Genomic DNA, 14,614 nt, shown 5'->3' with positions numbered 1-14,614 from the left:
TTTAACTGGTAATTGCGCGGTCATGCAATGTTGTACCCAAACAAAATTTGCGTCCTTTTTTTCTCACAAATAGATCTTTCTTTTAAAGGTATTTGACTGACTCTGCGATTTGTATTTTTTGCGATATAAACGTAAAAAGACCGCAAATTTTGAAAAAAAATGATATTTTCTACTTTTTGTTATTAGAAAAATCCAATAAACTCAATTTTAGTCATACATTTAGGCCAAAATGTATTCAGCCACATGTCTTTGGTAAAAAAAGTCAATAACTGTATATTTATTGGTTTGCGCAAAAGTTGTCACATCTACAAACTAAGGTACTTTTTCTGGAATTTACGCAGCTTTTAGTTTATGACTGCCTATCTCATTTCTTGAGGTGCTAAAATGGCAGGGCAGTACAAAACCCCCCAAATGACCCCATTTTGGAAAGTAGATACCCTAAGGAAATTGATAAGAGGCATGTTGAGCCCATTGAATATTTTATTTTTTTGCCTCAAGCGATTGAATAATGACAAAAAAAAAAGTTTTTTTTTTTTTTTACACAAACTTGTCACTAAATGATATATTGCTCACACATGCCATGGTTATATGTGTAATTGTACCCCAAAATACATTCTGCTGCTTCTCCTGAGTATGGGGATACCACATGTGGTCGACTTTTTGGAAGCCTAGCCGCGTACGGGGCCCTGAAATCCAAGCACCGCCTTCAGGATTTCTAAGGGCATACATTTGTAATTTCACTCCTCAATACCTATCACAGTTTTGAAGGCCATAAAATGCCAATATGGCACAAAACCCCCACAAATGACCCCATTTTAGAAAGGCATGTTGAGTCCATGGAATATTTTATATTTGGCACAAGTTGCGGGAAAATTACAAACTTTTATTTTTTTTTTATTTTTTTTCACAAAGTTGTCACTAAATGATATATTGCTCACACATGCTATGGGCATATGTGAAATGACACCCCAAAATAAGTTCTGCTGCTTCTCCTGAGTACGGGGATACCACATATGTGGGACTTTTTGGGAGCCTAGCCGCGTACGGGACCCCGAAAACCAAGCACCGCCTTCAGGCTTTCTAAGGGCGTAAATTTTTGACTTCACTCCTCACTACCTATTACAGTTTTGAAGGCCATAAAATGCCAAGATGGCACAAAACCCCCACAAATGACCCCATTTTAGAAAGTAGACACCCCAAGCTATTTGCTGAGAGGCATGTTGAGTCCATGGAATATTTTATATTTTGCCACAAGTTGCGGGAAAATTACAAACTTTTTTATTTTATTTATTTTTTTCACAAAGTTGTCACTAAATTATATATTGCTCACGCATGCCATGGGCATATGTGAAATGACACCCCAAAATAAATTTTGCTGCTTCTTCTGAGTACGGGGATACCACATATGTGGGACTTTTTGGGAGCCTAGCCGCGTACGGGGCCCCGAAAACCAAGCACCGCCTTCAGGCTTTCTAAGGGTGTTACAGTTTTGAAGGCCATAAAATGCCAAGATGGCACAAACCCCCCCCAAATGACCCCATTTTGGAAAGTAGACACCCCTAAATTTAGGGGTACACTAGTGAGACTAGGTAATAAATGGCGGGTGCCCTGAAACTATAAAAAAATAACTAACCAACCAGCGTCACCTGTAACAGTTATATGGTGATCACTGGTGAAAGGGTTAACTAGGGGGCAATCAGGGGGCTTTATGCGGTAGTATATGGGGGTCCCTGGCGCTATAAAAAGCTGCGGCGAACCTAAATACCTACCTGCCTAACTAGCGTCACCTGTGACACTAATACAGCGATCAGAAAAACGATCGCTTATTAGGCTGGGTTCACACTGGAGCGATGCGGGAACGCCACGAATCCGCGGCGGGTTCCCACATCGCATGCCTCCCGGCGGCAGTTCACACTGCCCTATGCGAACTGCTGGGAGTGTCAGTGAAATGTTAATGACACGCCCAGATCAGTTCGCATATCGCAGTGCGATCTGCAAACTCGGATCGCATGGTGTGAACACCCATGCGATCCGATTCTGCTGCGGACCAAAAAAAGGGTCCCGTGCGAGTTTGCGGCGGGTGCGGCACGAATTCAGCCATACTATCTGTATGGCTGAACTCGAATCGCACAGAGATCGGATGTGATTTGTACTGCAGTGCGGTGCGAATCACATCCGTTCTCATAAACCGCTGCAATGTGAACCCAGCCTTAGTGACACTGGCGACGGGGGGTGATCACGGGGTTAAACCTTTATTGGGGGGGTTAGGGGGGTACCTTAGAACTAAAGGGGGCTAATCCTAACTGCCCTAACAGTTATTACAGTCACAAATGACACCCGCCGGGTGATCAGGGGGTTAAACCTTTATTAGGTAATAAATGGCGGGTGCCCTGAAACTATAAAAAAATAACTAACCAACCAGCGTCACCTGTAACAGTTATATGGTGATCACTGGTGAAAGGGTTAACTAGGGGGCAATCAGGGGGCTTTATGCGGTAGTATATGGGGGTCCCTGGCACTATAAAAAGCTGCGGCGAACCTAAATACCTACCTGCCTAACTAGCGTCACCTGTGACACTAATACAGCGATCAGAAAAACGATCGCTTATTAGGCTGGGTTCACACTGGAGCGTTGCGGGAACGCCACGAATCCGCGGCGGGTTCCCGCATCGCATGCCTCCCGGCGGCAGTTCACACTGCCCTATGCGAACTGCTGGGAGTGTCAGTGAAATGTTAATGACACCCCCAGATCAGTTCGCATATCGTGCGAATTTGCGGCGGGTGAGACGCGAATTCAGCCATACTATCTGTATGGCTGAACTCGAATCGCACAGAGATCGGATGTGATTTGCACTGCAGTGCGGTGCGAATCACATCCGTTCTCATAAACCGCTGCAATGTGAACCCAGCCTTAGTGACACTGGCGACGGGGGGTGATCACGGGGTTAAACCTTTATTGGGGGGTTAGGGGGGTACATTAGAACTAAAGGGGGCTAACCCTAACTGCCCTAACAGTTATTACAGTCACAAATGACACCAATGCAAAAAAAAAATGCAATTGGTGTCACTGTGACTGGGGGGGGCAGGGGTAATTGGGGGGGTGATCAGGGGGTGAAGGGGGGGTGTGAGTGTGCCTGGCATGTTCTACTGTGTAGTGTCGTGTTGGTGCAACTCACCGATCCTCTCTCCTCGGTGCCGGAACGAAAAATACCGACACGGAGGAGAGATTACATCACTTCCTCTGCCTGTGTTTACATTACAGGAGAGGAAGTGATGCAATGCTTCACTTCCATTCGTCAGGAGCGATCACGAGGGGGTGGCCATGAATGAATGGCCGCCCCCTCATCCCGGATTGCTCCTGCACGGATACCGACCGCCGCTGGCACCGGGGGGGGCCCGATCGGGCCCCCCACCCGCGGGAAGGCAGGGACGTACAGGTACACCCATATGCCTGCCCGTGCCATTCTGTTGACGTATATCGTCGTGCGGTGGTCGGCAAGTGGTTAAGTATGTGAACAGTAAAAAAAGGAGGACAGACCATATTGGCCCCATAAAGAATGAGGAAAGACATCTAGTTACAAAGGATGGGGAGATGGCAAAGGTATTGAATTTATTCTTCTCCTCAGTTATCACGAGAGAATCAAGGGGCTTCAGTAACCAAAATTGCAGTGTTTATCCTCACGACACTTCACAGGAATCACCTCCATGGTTAACAGAGGACAGAATTAAAATTAGACTTGGGAAACTTAAAATTAATAAATCACTGGGACCACATGGCTTGCATCCAAGGGTACTTATGGAACTCAGTCAAGTAATTGCCAGACCATTGTTCCTAATTTTTACTGACAGTCTACTGACTGGAATGGTAACAGCTGATTGGAGAAAAGCCAATGTAGCACCAATATTTAAAAAGGGCCCGAAATACATCCCTGGAAATTACAGATCAGTTAGCCTAACATCAAAAGTATGTAAATTCTTGGAGGGGATGATAAGGGACTATATACAAGATTTTATCAATGAGAACTGTATCATTAGCAGTAATCAGCATGGATTCATGAAGAATCGTTCTTGCCAAACCAATCTATTAGACAGATTTGAAAATTCGGAAATTCGAAAATTTGGAATTCGGAAATTTCATGAATGTTCACATTTCGATTTTTCAGATTTCCAAATTTCCGGATTTCCGAATTTCCGAATTTTAGATTTTCTGAATTTCCAAATTTCTGAATATTCAGATTTCCAAATTTCCGAATTTCCGAATTTGCAGATTTCCGAATTTCGAATTTTCGGATTTACGAATTTTTGATTTTCAGAATTTCCAAATTTCAGATTTTCAGATTTCCAAATTTCCGAATTTGCGGATTTCCGAATTTCGAATTTTCGGATTTCCAAATTTCAGATTTTCGGATTTCCAAATTTCCGAATTTGCGGATTTCCGAATTTCAAATTTTCGGATTTACGAATTTCAGATTTTACGAATTTCGGATTTCCGAATTTCCGAATTTTCGGATTTCTGAATTTTTGAATTTCCAAAATTCGAAATTTGGAAATCCGAAATTCGAAAATTTGAAAATTCGGAAACTCTTAAATTCGGAAATTCGAAAAATCGAAAATTGGAAACTCGGAAATTCGAAAATCCGAAATTTGGAATTTCGGAAATTCAGAGATTTTGGAAATTCGTAATTTTGCAAATTTTGAAATTTCGGAAATTGAAAAATTTGGAAATTCGGAATTAACAAATTTGTCAAAATTTGTTAAAGAATGAATTTGGAACTAAACGAATTGCACATGTCTACAATCTATTAACCTTCTATGAGGAGGTGAGTTGCCATCTAAATAAAGAAAGGCCCGTAGACATGGTATATCTGGATTTTGCAAAAGCATTCGACATAGTTCCCCATAAACGTTTACTGTACAAAATAAGGTCCATTGGCATGGACCATAGGGTGAGTACATGGATTGAAAACTGGCTACAAGGGCGAGTTCAGAGGGTGGTGATATATGGGGAGTACTCGGAATGGTCAGGGGTGGGTAGTGGGGTCCTCCAGGGTTCTGTGCTGGGACCAATCCTATTTAATTTATTCATAAACAACCTGGAGGATGGAGTAAACAGTTCAATCTCTGTATTTGTGGATACTAAGCTAAACAGGGCAATAACTTCTCCACAGGATGTGGAAACCTTGCAAAAAGATCTGAACAAATGAATGGGGTGGGCAACTACATGGCAAATGAGGTTTAATGTATAAAAAATGTAAAATAATGCATGGGTGGCAAAAATATGAAGGCAATCTATACACTGGGGGAGAACCTCTGGGGGAATCTAGGATGGAAAAGGACCTGGGGGTCCTAGTAGATGATAGGCTCAGCAATGGCATGCAATGCCAAGCTGCTGCTAACAAAACAAACAAGGGGATCAACTCAAAAGATAAAAAGATATTTCTCCCGCTCTACAAGACTCTGGTCCGGCAGCACCTGGAGTATGCTGTCCAGTTCTGGGCACCAGTCCTCAGGAAGGATGTACTGGAAATGGAGTGAAGTCCAAAAAATGGCAACAAAGCTAATAAAGGGTCTGGAGAATATTAGTTATGAGGAAAGGTTGCGAGCACTGAACGTATTCTCTCTGGAGAAGAGACGCTTGAGAGGGGATATGATTTCAATATACAAATACCATACTGGTGACCCCACAATAGGGATAAAACTTTTTTGCAGAAGGGAGTTTAACAAGACTCGTGGCCACTCAAAGAAAATAGGTTTAACATTAAACTATGTAGAGGGTTCTTTACTGTAAGAGCAGCAAGAATGTGGAATTCCCTTCCACACGCGGTGGTCTCAGCGCGGGGGGGGGGGGGGCATCGATAGTTTCAAGAAACACCCGATAGGCACCTGAATGACCACAACATACAGGGATATACAATGTAATACTGACATATAATCACACACATAGGTTGTATTTGATGGACTTGTGTCTTTTTTTCAACCTCACCTACTATGTAACTATGAAGGAGTGTACTTGGTTAGCAACAATATTTATGTAGGTGGTACCTGTCAAAGTAACATTTCCATGAATGGCAGGACCCAAGGTTTCCCAGCAGAACACTGCCAAAAGCTTCCCAAGCCTCCAGCAGTTTGCCTTTTCCCATACTGCATCTTGTTGTCATCTCTTCCCCACGTGCACATGCACCTGGCCATCCAGATGATGTAAAAGATAATATTATTCATCAGACCAGACCACCTTCTTCTATTGCTCCATGGTCCTGTTCTGATGGTCACACACCCATTGCAGGGGCTTTTGGCTGTGGACACAGGTCCGCAGCTAAGCAGCCCCATACACAACAAAATGCAATACTCATTTGTCTGCTTTTAATAGATCAGCTTCAGGGACAACATGTTTACTTGCTGCCTAATATATTCCGCGAACTTTCAGATGCCATTGTAATGAGATACTCAATGTTATTAACTTAATATGTCAGTCGTTATAAAGGTATGACTGATTGGTGTAAATGCCCTGACAATAAACTTCCTTTATTAGCTCATGTTTTGTTATGTCTAATAATTAATTCCAAATAAAATGCTGTTGATCCTCCCAGAAATCCACTGCTATCCTGTGGCTTGTGTTACCCAAAGCAGTGTTTTTATACCTACCCAGTTCACCTTTGCAAACTACAGAATACCACCCCACTATGTTATGGACATAAGGAGAGGGGACGTTTTATGTACTCTAGGACATACAGTGCCTTGAAAATATATTCATACCCCTTGAAATTCTCCATGTTTTGTCATGGTATAACCAAAAATGCCAAAGTATTTTATTGGGTTTATTGGGTTTGACACAGAATGTGACACATAATTGTGAAGCGGAAGGAAAATGATAATTGGTTTTCAGATTTTTTTTATAAATAAACATCTGAAAAGTGTGGTGTGGATTTGTATTCAGCCCCCTTTACCATGATACCCCTAACTAAAATTGCCTTCAGAAGTTACCCAACAAGTAAATAGAGTCCACCTATGTGTAATTTAATCTCAGCATAAATACAGCTGTTCTGTGAAGCCCTCAGTGGTTTGTTAGAGAACTTTAGTAAACAAACAGCATCATGAAGGCCAAGGAACACACTAGACAGGTCAGAGATAAAGTTGTGAAGAAGTTTAAAGCAGGTTTAGGTTATAAAACAATATCCCAAGCTTTGAACATCTCAAGGACCAAAGAGTATGGCACAACTGCAAACCTACCAAGACATGGCCATCTACCTATACTGACAGGCCTGGTAAGGAAAGCATTAATCTGAAAAGCAGCCAAGGGGCCCATGGTAACTCTGAAAAAGCTGCAAAGATCCACAGCTCAGGTGGGAGAATCTGTCCAAAGGACAACTATTAGACATGCACTCCACAAATCTGGCCTTTATGGAAGAGTGGCAAGAAGAAAGTTATTGTTGAAAGAAAGCTATAAGCCCTTGTACACATGGTCGGACATTCTGACAACTAAATCCGTCGGATTTTGGCCAACGGATTTTGGCCGAAACTGTTGCATACACACGGTCGGACAAAGTTGTCGGAAAATCCGATTGTACATAACGTGATGACGTTATTTCATTACGACGAGACAAAGTTCAGGCTATTAGCCAATAGCTTTGGTCTAGGAATTCGATCTGAGCATGCGTGGCACGTTGTCCGTCGGAGTAGGCTACACATGATCAGAGTATGTCCGATCGGAGCATGTTGTCGGAAAATGTTATAGACAAGTTGGAAAACTTATGAAAGAAGTTATTCCTGCGCCTAATCAGGAAAGAATCTAGTATTCGTACTGCTGCACACACTGAAGTGGGGTACTTGGACCCCAGTTACAGAGTAAAAAGAAAAAAAGTAGTGATGCGCAGTACTATAACAGGGAATTTAGCCTAGGAGGCTAATAAATTCTATAGGCACTAAGATTATTAGGTGATATATATACTACCGCATAAAGTAAAAGGATGGTATGTAAAAACGGTATGCGTGTTTTATGAGGGGATGGTAAAGGACCCTCACCACTATAACATGGTAGTATTCAGGATAAAAATCAAATGAATATACAAGCATAAAAAAACAAAAAAAGTCACAATAATTAAAACTAGTGATTCCCAATGCGATTTGTTAAAGCTGACAAAATCGCATAAAGTGCCAGTGCTAGACGATAAATAGGTCCGTGAGAATATCTACTACACCATAAAGTAAATTAAACAATATACATAAAGCAGTCACAAAAAATAGTGATTCCCAATGCGATTTGTTAAAGCTGACAAAATCGCATAAAGTGCCAGTGCCAGACGGTAAATAGGTCCGTGAAGATATCTACTACACCATAAAGTAAATTAAACAATATACATAAAGCAGTCACCAACTCGATAAATCAATTGTGCAGAGAGTGGTTGGTTGTAACTGACAAAAATCGCATAAGGTGCCAGTGCCAAAAAAGTTATAGAACAAAATACGTGCAGGTGTCCTCTACCATAAAATAATCAAAGCAATATCAATGCAGCAGTAAGCAGCTCAGTAATTCAATTGTGCAAAGAGTAACAGAAAATCAAAATAAACGCATAAGCAATGTTGGTGTTGAGGGAATAAACAAAATCCCTCTAGAGTAATCAAAAAGCTGTGCACAATAGCTAAAATCTATGTAAAACAGAAAAGAAAATTATATATAAAAATTGAATAATAAAATTTATCGGAATGTGTCCATTCTGCTTGTGCGACAGCCGGTGGCGATTATATCAAAAATCGCATATATCAAAAAATCGCATAAAGTGCTGGTGTCTGGATATATGTGCACTATAAAAGAGCAATGTAATCGATGGTGGTAGTGGTGATGGTGAATATATCCCACGTGGTCCTGTGTGGTCGAAATATGGGTGTCCCCTTACCTTACAGCTGTAAGGTAACAGCATATGATATATATATCCTCAGGGTTCCTGGTGCTCTTTATCCCTCGAGGTCCTGTTCCGGTATGCCCAGATACTGGCGTCTCCTGCCTATTGCGCTGTGTTGGTCCCTTTAAGTAATCGCTCAGCAGCACTCAGCGTGGGGGGGTACCTCGGCAATTGGCGTGTATGTAAGGGGTTAAAAAATGAGGAGGAAGGGAGCCCCATAGTGTAGTAGTTTTTAACCAATATAATAGTTTATTACAGCAAAAAAATTTGTACTCACAAACAAACAAGTTTCTTATGTAGTGTATAAACGAGCCTCGAGCTCGATTGCGTCACTTCCGGTAGCGTCCCGACGCGTGTTCGTCACGGTCACGTGACTTCATCAGGGGATGACTAGTGCTCAAGGAAGTGTCTTTAAATAGAGACAGTAATAGCTCATTTGGCGGCCATTTTTGATTACTCTAGAGGGATTTTGTTTATTCCCTCAACACCAACATTGCTTATGCGTTTATTTTGATTTTCTGTCACTCTTTGCACAATTGAATTACTGAGCTGCTTACTGTTGCATTGATATTGCTTTGATTATTTTATGGTAGAGGACACCTGCACGTATTTTGTTCTATAACTTTTTTGGCACTGGCACCTTATGCGATTTTTGTCAGTTACAACCAACCACTCTCTGCACAATTGATTTATCGAGTTGGTGACTGCTTTATGTATATTGTTTAATTTACTTTATGGTGTGGTAGATATTTTCACGGACCTATTTACCGTCTGGCACTGGCACTTTATGCGATTTTGTCAGCTTTAACAAATCGCATTGGGAATCACTATTTTTTGTGACTGCTTTATGTATATTGTTTAATTTACTTTATGGTGTAGTAGATATTCTCACGGACCTATTTATCGTCTAGCACTGGCACTTTATGCGATTTTGTCAGCTTTAACAAATCGCATTGGGAATCACTAGTTTTAATTATTGTGCCTTTTTTTCTTTTTTATGCTTGTATATTCATTTGATTTTTATCCTGAATACTACCATGTTATAGAGGTGAGGGTCCCTTACCATCCCCTCATAAAACACGCATACCATTTTACATACCATCCTTTTACTTTATGCGGTAGTATATATATCACCTAATAATCTTAGTGCCTATAGAATTTATTAGCCTCCTAGGCTAAATTCCCTGTTATAGTACTGTGCATCACTACTTTTTTGTCTTTTTAAGTTGGAAAACTTGGTCCGTCGGATATCCCGACAGAAACAGTCCGATGGAGACCACACACAATCGGATTATCCGACAATACGGTCAGATCGGACACATTCCGTCTGAATCTCCGACCGTGTGTACAAGGGCTGAGAAGAAGTCCCATTTGCAGTTTGCGAGAAGCCACATAGGGGACAGAACAAACATTTGGAAGAAGTTGCTCTGGTCAGATGAGACCAATATTGAACTTTTTTGGCCTAAAAGCAAAATGCTATGTGTGGCAGCTAACTAACACTGCACATCACCCTGAACACACCATCCCCACCGTGAAACATGGTGAGGATAATTTTCTTCAGTAGGGACAGGGAAGCTGGTCAGAGTTGATGGGAAGATGGATGGAGTCAAATACAGGGCAATCTTTGAAAAGAACCTGTTAAGCCTCATACACACGATAGGACTTTGTACAAACTTTCCCGTGGATTTTTGTACAAAGGGCATCGGCCATGAACTTGTATTGCATACACACGGCAGGACTTTTTCAGCCAACTTTCACCAAATCACGTGGTTTTTCTGCTCTTTACCGCCACCTTTAGTCAACTTCTGTATTAGCAATACCATGGTAAATGGACTGTAGTGCAAATCTTCAAAATGCAAAAAGCACTAAAAATGCATAGGTGTGAATCCAGCCTTAGACTACATTTTAAACCTTACTATTAAAGTGTGTGGAAACCAAAAGTATATTTTTCAGTATGTTTGGCATCATGCCTCACGAATGTGGTTTTCTTAACCGGTTCCCGACCAGCGCACGCCGATGTACGTCGGCAGAATGGCACGGGAAGGCATATTGGCGTACAGGTACGTCCAATCTTCAATGCTGCCTGCCATCGTGAGCGCGCCGCTGGCGGAGCGCTCTCGTGCCGGTCGGACCCCCGTGAGTCCGGTCGTGGGTCCCGTGGACTCAATCGCCGCGGGCATACCCGCAATCGTCTCACGGGATGGCTGAATGGAGGAAATGCCGTGTAAACAGCATTTCTCCATTCTGCCTAGCAACTAGTGACGCTGATCTCTGCTCCATGTGATTGGAGCAGAGATCAGTGTTCACTAAATGAAAGCCCAACCCCCCCACAGTTAGCAACACACCCCTAGGAACACTTAACCCCTACACTGCCACCCACTGGTTAACCCCTTCACTGCCAGTGTCATTTACACAGGAATCACTGCATTTATATAGCAGTGATTACTGTAGAAATGACAATGGTCCCAAAAATGTGTCAAAAATGTCCGATGTGTCCGCCACAATGTCGCAGTCACAATAAAAATCGCTGATCACCGCCATTACTAGTAAAAAAAAAAATAATTAAAAATTATTAATAAAAATGCCATAAAACTATCCCTATTTTGTAAACGCTATAACTTTTGCGCAAACCAATCAATAATCGCTTATTGCGATTTTTTTTACCAAAAATATGTAGAAGAATACGTATCGGCCTAAACTGAGGGAAAAAAATGTTTTTTTATATATTTTTGGGGGATATTTATTATAACAAAAAGTTAAAAATAATGTGTTTTTTTCAAAATTGTTGCTCTATTTTTGTTTATAGCGCAAAAAAAAAAAACCTCAGAGGTGATCAAATACCACCAAAAGAAAGCTCTATTTGTGGAAAAAAAAGACGTCAATTTTGTTTGGGAGCCACATCGCACGACCGCGCAATTGTCAGTTAAAGCGACGCAGTGCCGAATCGCAAAAAGGGGTCTGGTCTTTGACTAGCAAAATGGTCCGGTCTGTAAGTGGTTAAGCAAACCATGTTTTTGTGAATTATCATTATTATTATTATTATACAGGATTTACGATATATGGTGGAAACAGTTTGCTCTTTACAAAATTAACCTGTTGTACATTTTTTATACTAACAATTTTTTATGCAGCAGCATTTCCTAATACAGGTTGACAATGCTAAGCTGCTGTTTCATAATTAGCAGTAGAGTCAGCGAGTACCATACATGTTCATTCATTTGGCCATTGGCTGGCCTATCAGGTCAGTACATGTCACCTGCATACCTGATAGGCAGTCAAACCCTCCTAAAGGAGCATGCATGGTACGCTGACAACTCTGCTGCTGATTTGGATTTTCTGTAAGAGACTATTAGCCCCTGTACACACGGTCAGAGATTTCGACAACCAAATCCGTTGGATTTTGTCCGTCGGATTTTGTCCGTCGGATCTTGTCCGAAACTGTTGCACACACATGGTCGGGCTAAGTCGTCGAAAAATCAGATCTTTCAGAACATGATGACGTAATTTCGTTACGATGGGACTACATTCAGGCTAGTAGCCAATAGCTTTGATGTAGGAATTTGATCTGAGCATGCGTGGCACTTTGTCCGATCAAAATTCTCTACACATGATCGGAGTATGTCCGATCGAACCAGTTGGTCGGAAAATATTTCCAACAAGTTGGAAAATTGGGTCCGACGGATATTCCGACGGAATCAGTCCGATGCATACCACACACAGTCGGATTATCCGACAAACCATTCTGATAGGACACATTCCGTCGGAATCTCTGACCATGTGTACAAGGGCTAAGAGATTCACACACAGAGATACATACACTGAAAAAAAGATTTCATGTTTGCATTGCCTTCAACATGATCTATATCACACAAACCTCCACCAACTCCTTCTCAATGCCTGATCATCTAATAAGCAAATTGAATCATCAAATGGTGGGAATTGTTTTCACATATATTCACTGATTGGCTGCCTGTTCCTAAAGTCATCCTTTGACCATGCATTTGAGTGTAATCCATTATGGAATTTTAGGGATAACAGAGTAATGCCCTGTACACACGGTCGGAAATTCTGACGGAAAAGGTTAGATCGGATTATATTGTTGGAAAATCCGATCGTGTGTGGGCTCTATCGGACTTTTTACGCCTGAAATTCAGACGGAAAAAAATTCAGAGCAGGATCTAAAATTTTCCGACAAAAAAATCAGATTGGACTTTTTCCGATCGTTTGTAGAGAATTCCAACGGACAAAGTGCCACGCATGCTCATATCAAATTACGAGACCAAAGCTATTGGCTACTAACCTCTACGTAGTCCCGTCGTACGCAACGAACGTCACCTCGTTCCAATTAGATTTTCTGACAACTTTGTCCGACCACGTGTATGCATCATCAGTTTCGGACAAAATCCGTTGGAAAAAATCAGACAGATTTTGTGGTCGGAATGTCTAATCGTGTGTACAGGGAAATACTGGTAGACAAATGACAGAAAGCTTTGTCTTTTTTTCAGTTGAATTTAGGGGATTGAGCAGCAGGATTAAGAAGCATTGTATTCCTTCCCATAACCTTTACTAAGCATTTGTGCAATATTAATACATGTAATGTATTATACTTATATTGTGGAATAGAGGTTTATTTACTGAAAAGTCATCCCTAGCTAAATTCTAAGTAGCCTAAAAACTGCCTACCCTCAAATAAGGTGCTGCTGATGAATTTGCCTCTTATCTCCAAGCTGGAATATTTTCTTAATTGTGCAATAGTTCTCATTCTAATAAGTAATATTCTATTATAACTACTCCACGTGTCTTTAAGTGTGATCTCATTTTTTTCTGCTTCCCGGGATTACAATGTAATATATTTAAGGATAAGGATTCTTATGTAACTGTTGTTTGTACTCCATCAGATAATCTTGTCTTAGCATTTTCTACAGATGTAATGAGTTTTGCACTTTCACTCACATAAAATCCCCAAAAGCAATGGGAGGACTTGAAAAGACGCAGTGCCATAAGAACAGCCGCCTACACAAACTCGGTATGACCATAAATTATGGGTGACAGCAAAATGGAACTCATCTTCTTACTAACAATTTACTAATAAAACACATTATGCATTTATCATAAAACGTATCTTTACACAAATGTATTACGACTGAAATGTGAACTGCGAAACGTGACATTATCAAAAGTAACAATGTATCCACAGATAACCCAAATCATTTTCATAGCCTTTCCTAGATAATATCTCTATATATAGTATATCAGCACTGTATGAAAAACATGTAATATCTCTTTATATAAGTTCATTTACCTGAGTCCTAGATTAGTTGTCACAGGTCATCAGTCACAAATCTGCTAGCTGGACATGTCTACTAGTTTTAGGGCTTCAATACTTTCACTGACTCTTATGAACTGTTTCCAACTCCTCCCTTCTCCCCCTTTCACTAGCAGACCCTCTCCAAGGCTGACATCATTCTGTACACAGACACATGGACCCAGTATGGACACCGGCTGCAAACTTAATCAGACCCAAAGTTTTCCCTAATTAGCCTCCGGAATTTATGGTTTTAATATATCTTCTAATATGTGCAGCATATGTGTGCATTATCCACCTGATGCTTTGCACATAATTTTCTAAATTACACTATTCTTCATAAGCCACTACTGGCAATTCTACTATCAATCAGTGGAACATAAAGCTTAACTTTAGTTAAAGCAGTATAAAA

The 14,614-nt window shown here is 41.0% G+C and overlaps 1 protein-coding gene across 1 annotated transcript in view; it reads right to left on the bottom strand.

Annotated features, from left to right (window-relative positions):
• The window catches only part of LOC143927979 (uncharacterized), an 89,209-nt gene extending 74,891 nt beyond the window's left edge, over window positions 1-14,318 (bottom strand). Inside the window, exon 1 of the mRNA XM_077452517.1 lies at window positions 14,200-14,318. The gene's annotated coding sequence lies outside the window, so the exon portion shown is untranslated. The remainder of the gene's footprint in view (window positions 1-14,199) is intronic.
• Between the last annotated feature and the right edge of the window lie 296 nt (window positions 14,319-14,614).

The sequence above is a fragment of the Lithobates pipiens genome, unplaced genomic scaffold (genome assembly GCF_037356315.1).
Source record: "Lithobates pipiens isolate NorthernLeopardFrog02 unplaced genomic scaffold, aLitPip1_a1.2 Scaffold_23, whole genome shotgun sequence".
Classification (NCBI taxonomy): Eukaryota; Metazoa; Chordata; class Amphibia; order Anura; family Ranidae; genus Lithobates; species Lithobates pipiens.
Note: the sequence above shows the minus strand (reverse complement) of the source record. Positions and strands in the feature narration are given on the sequence as shown.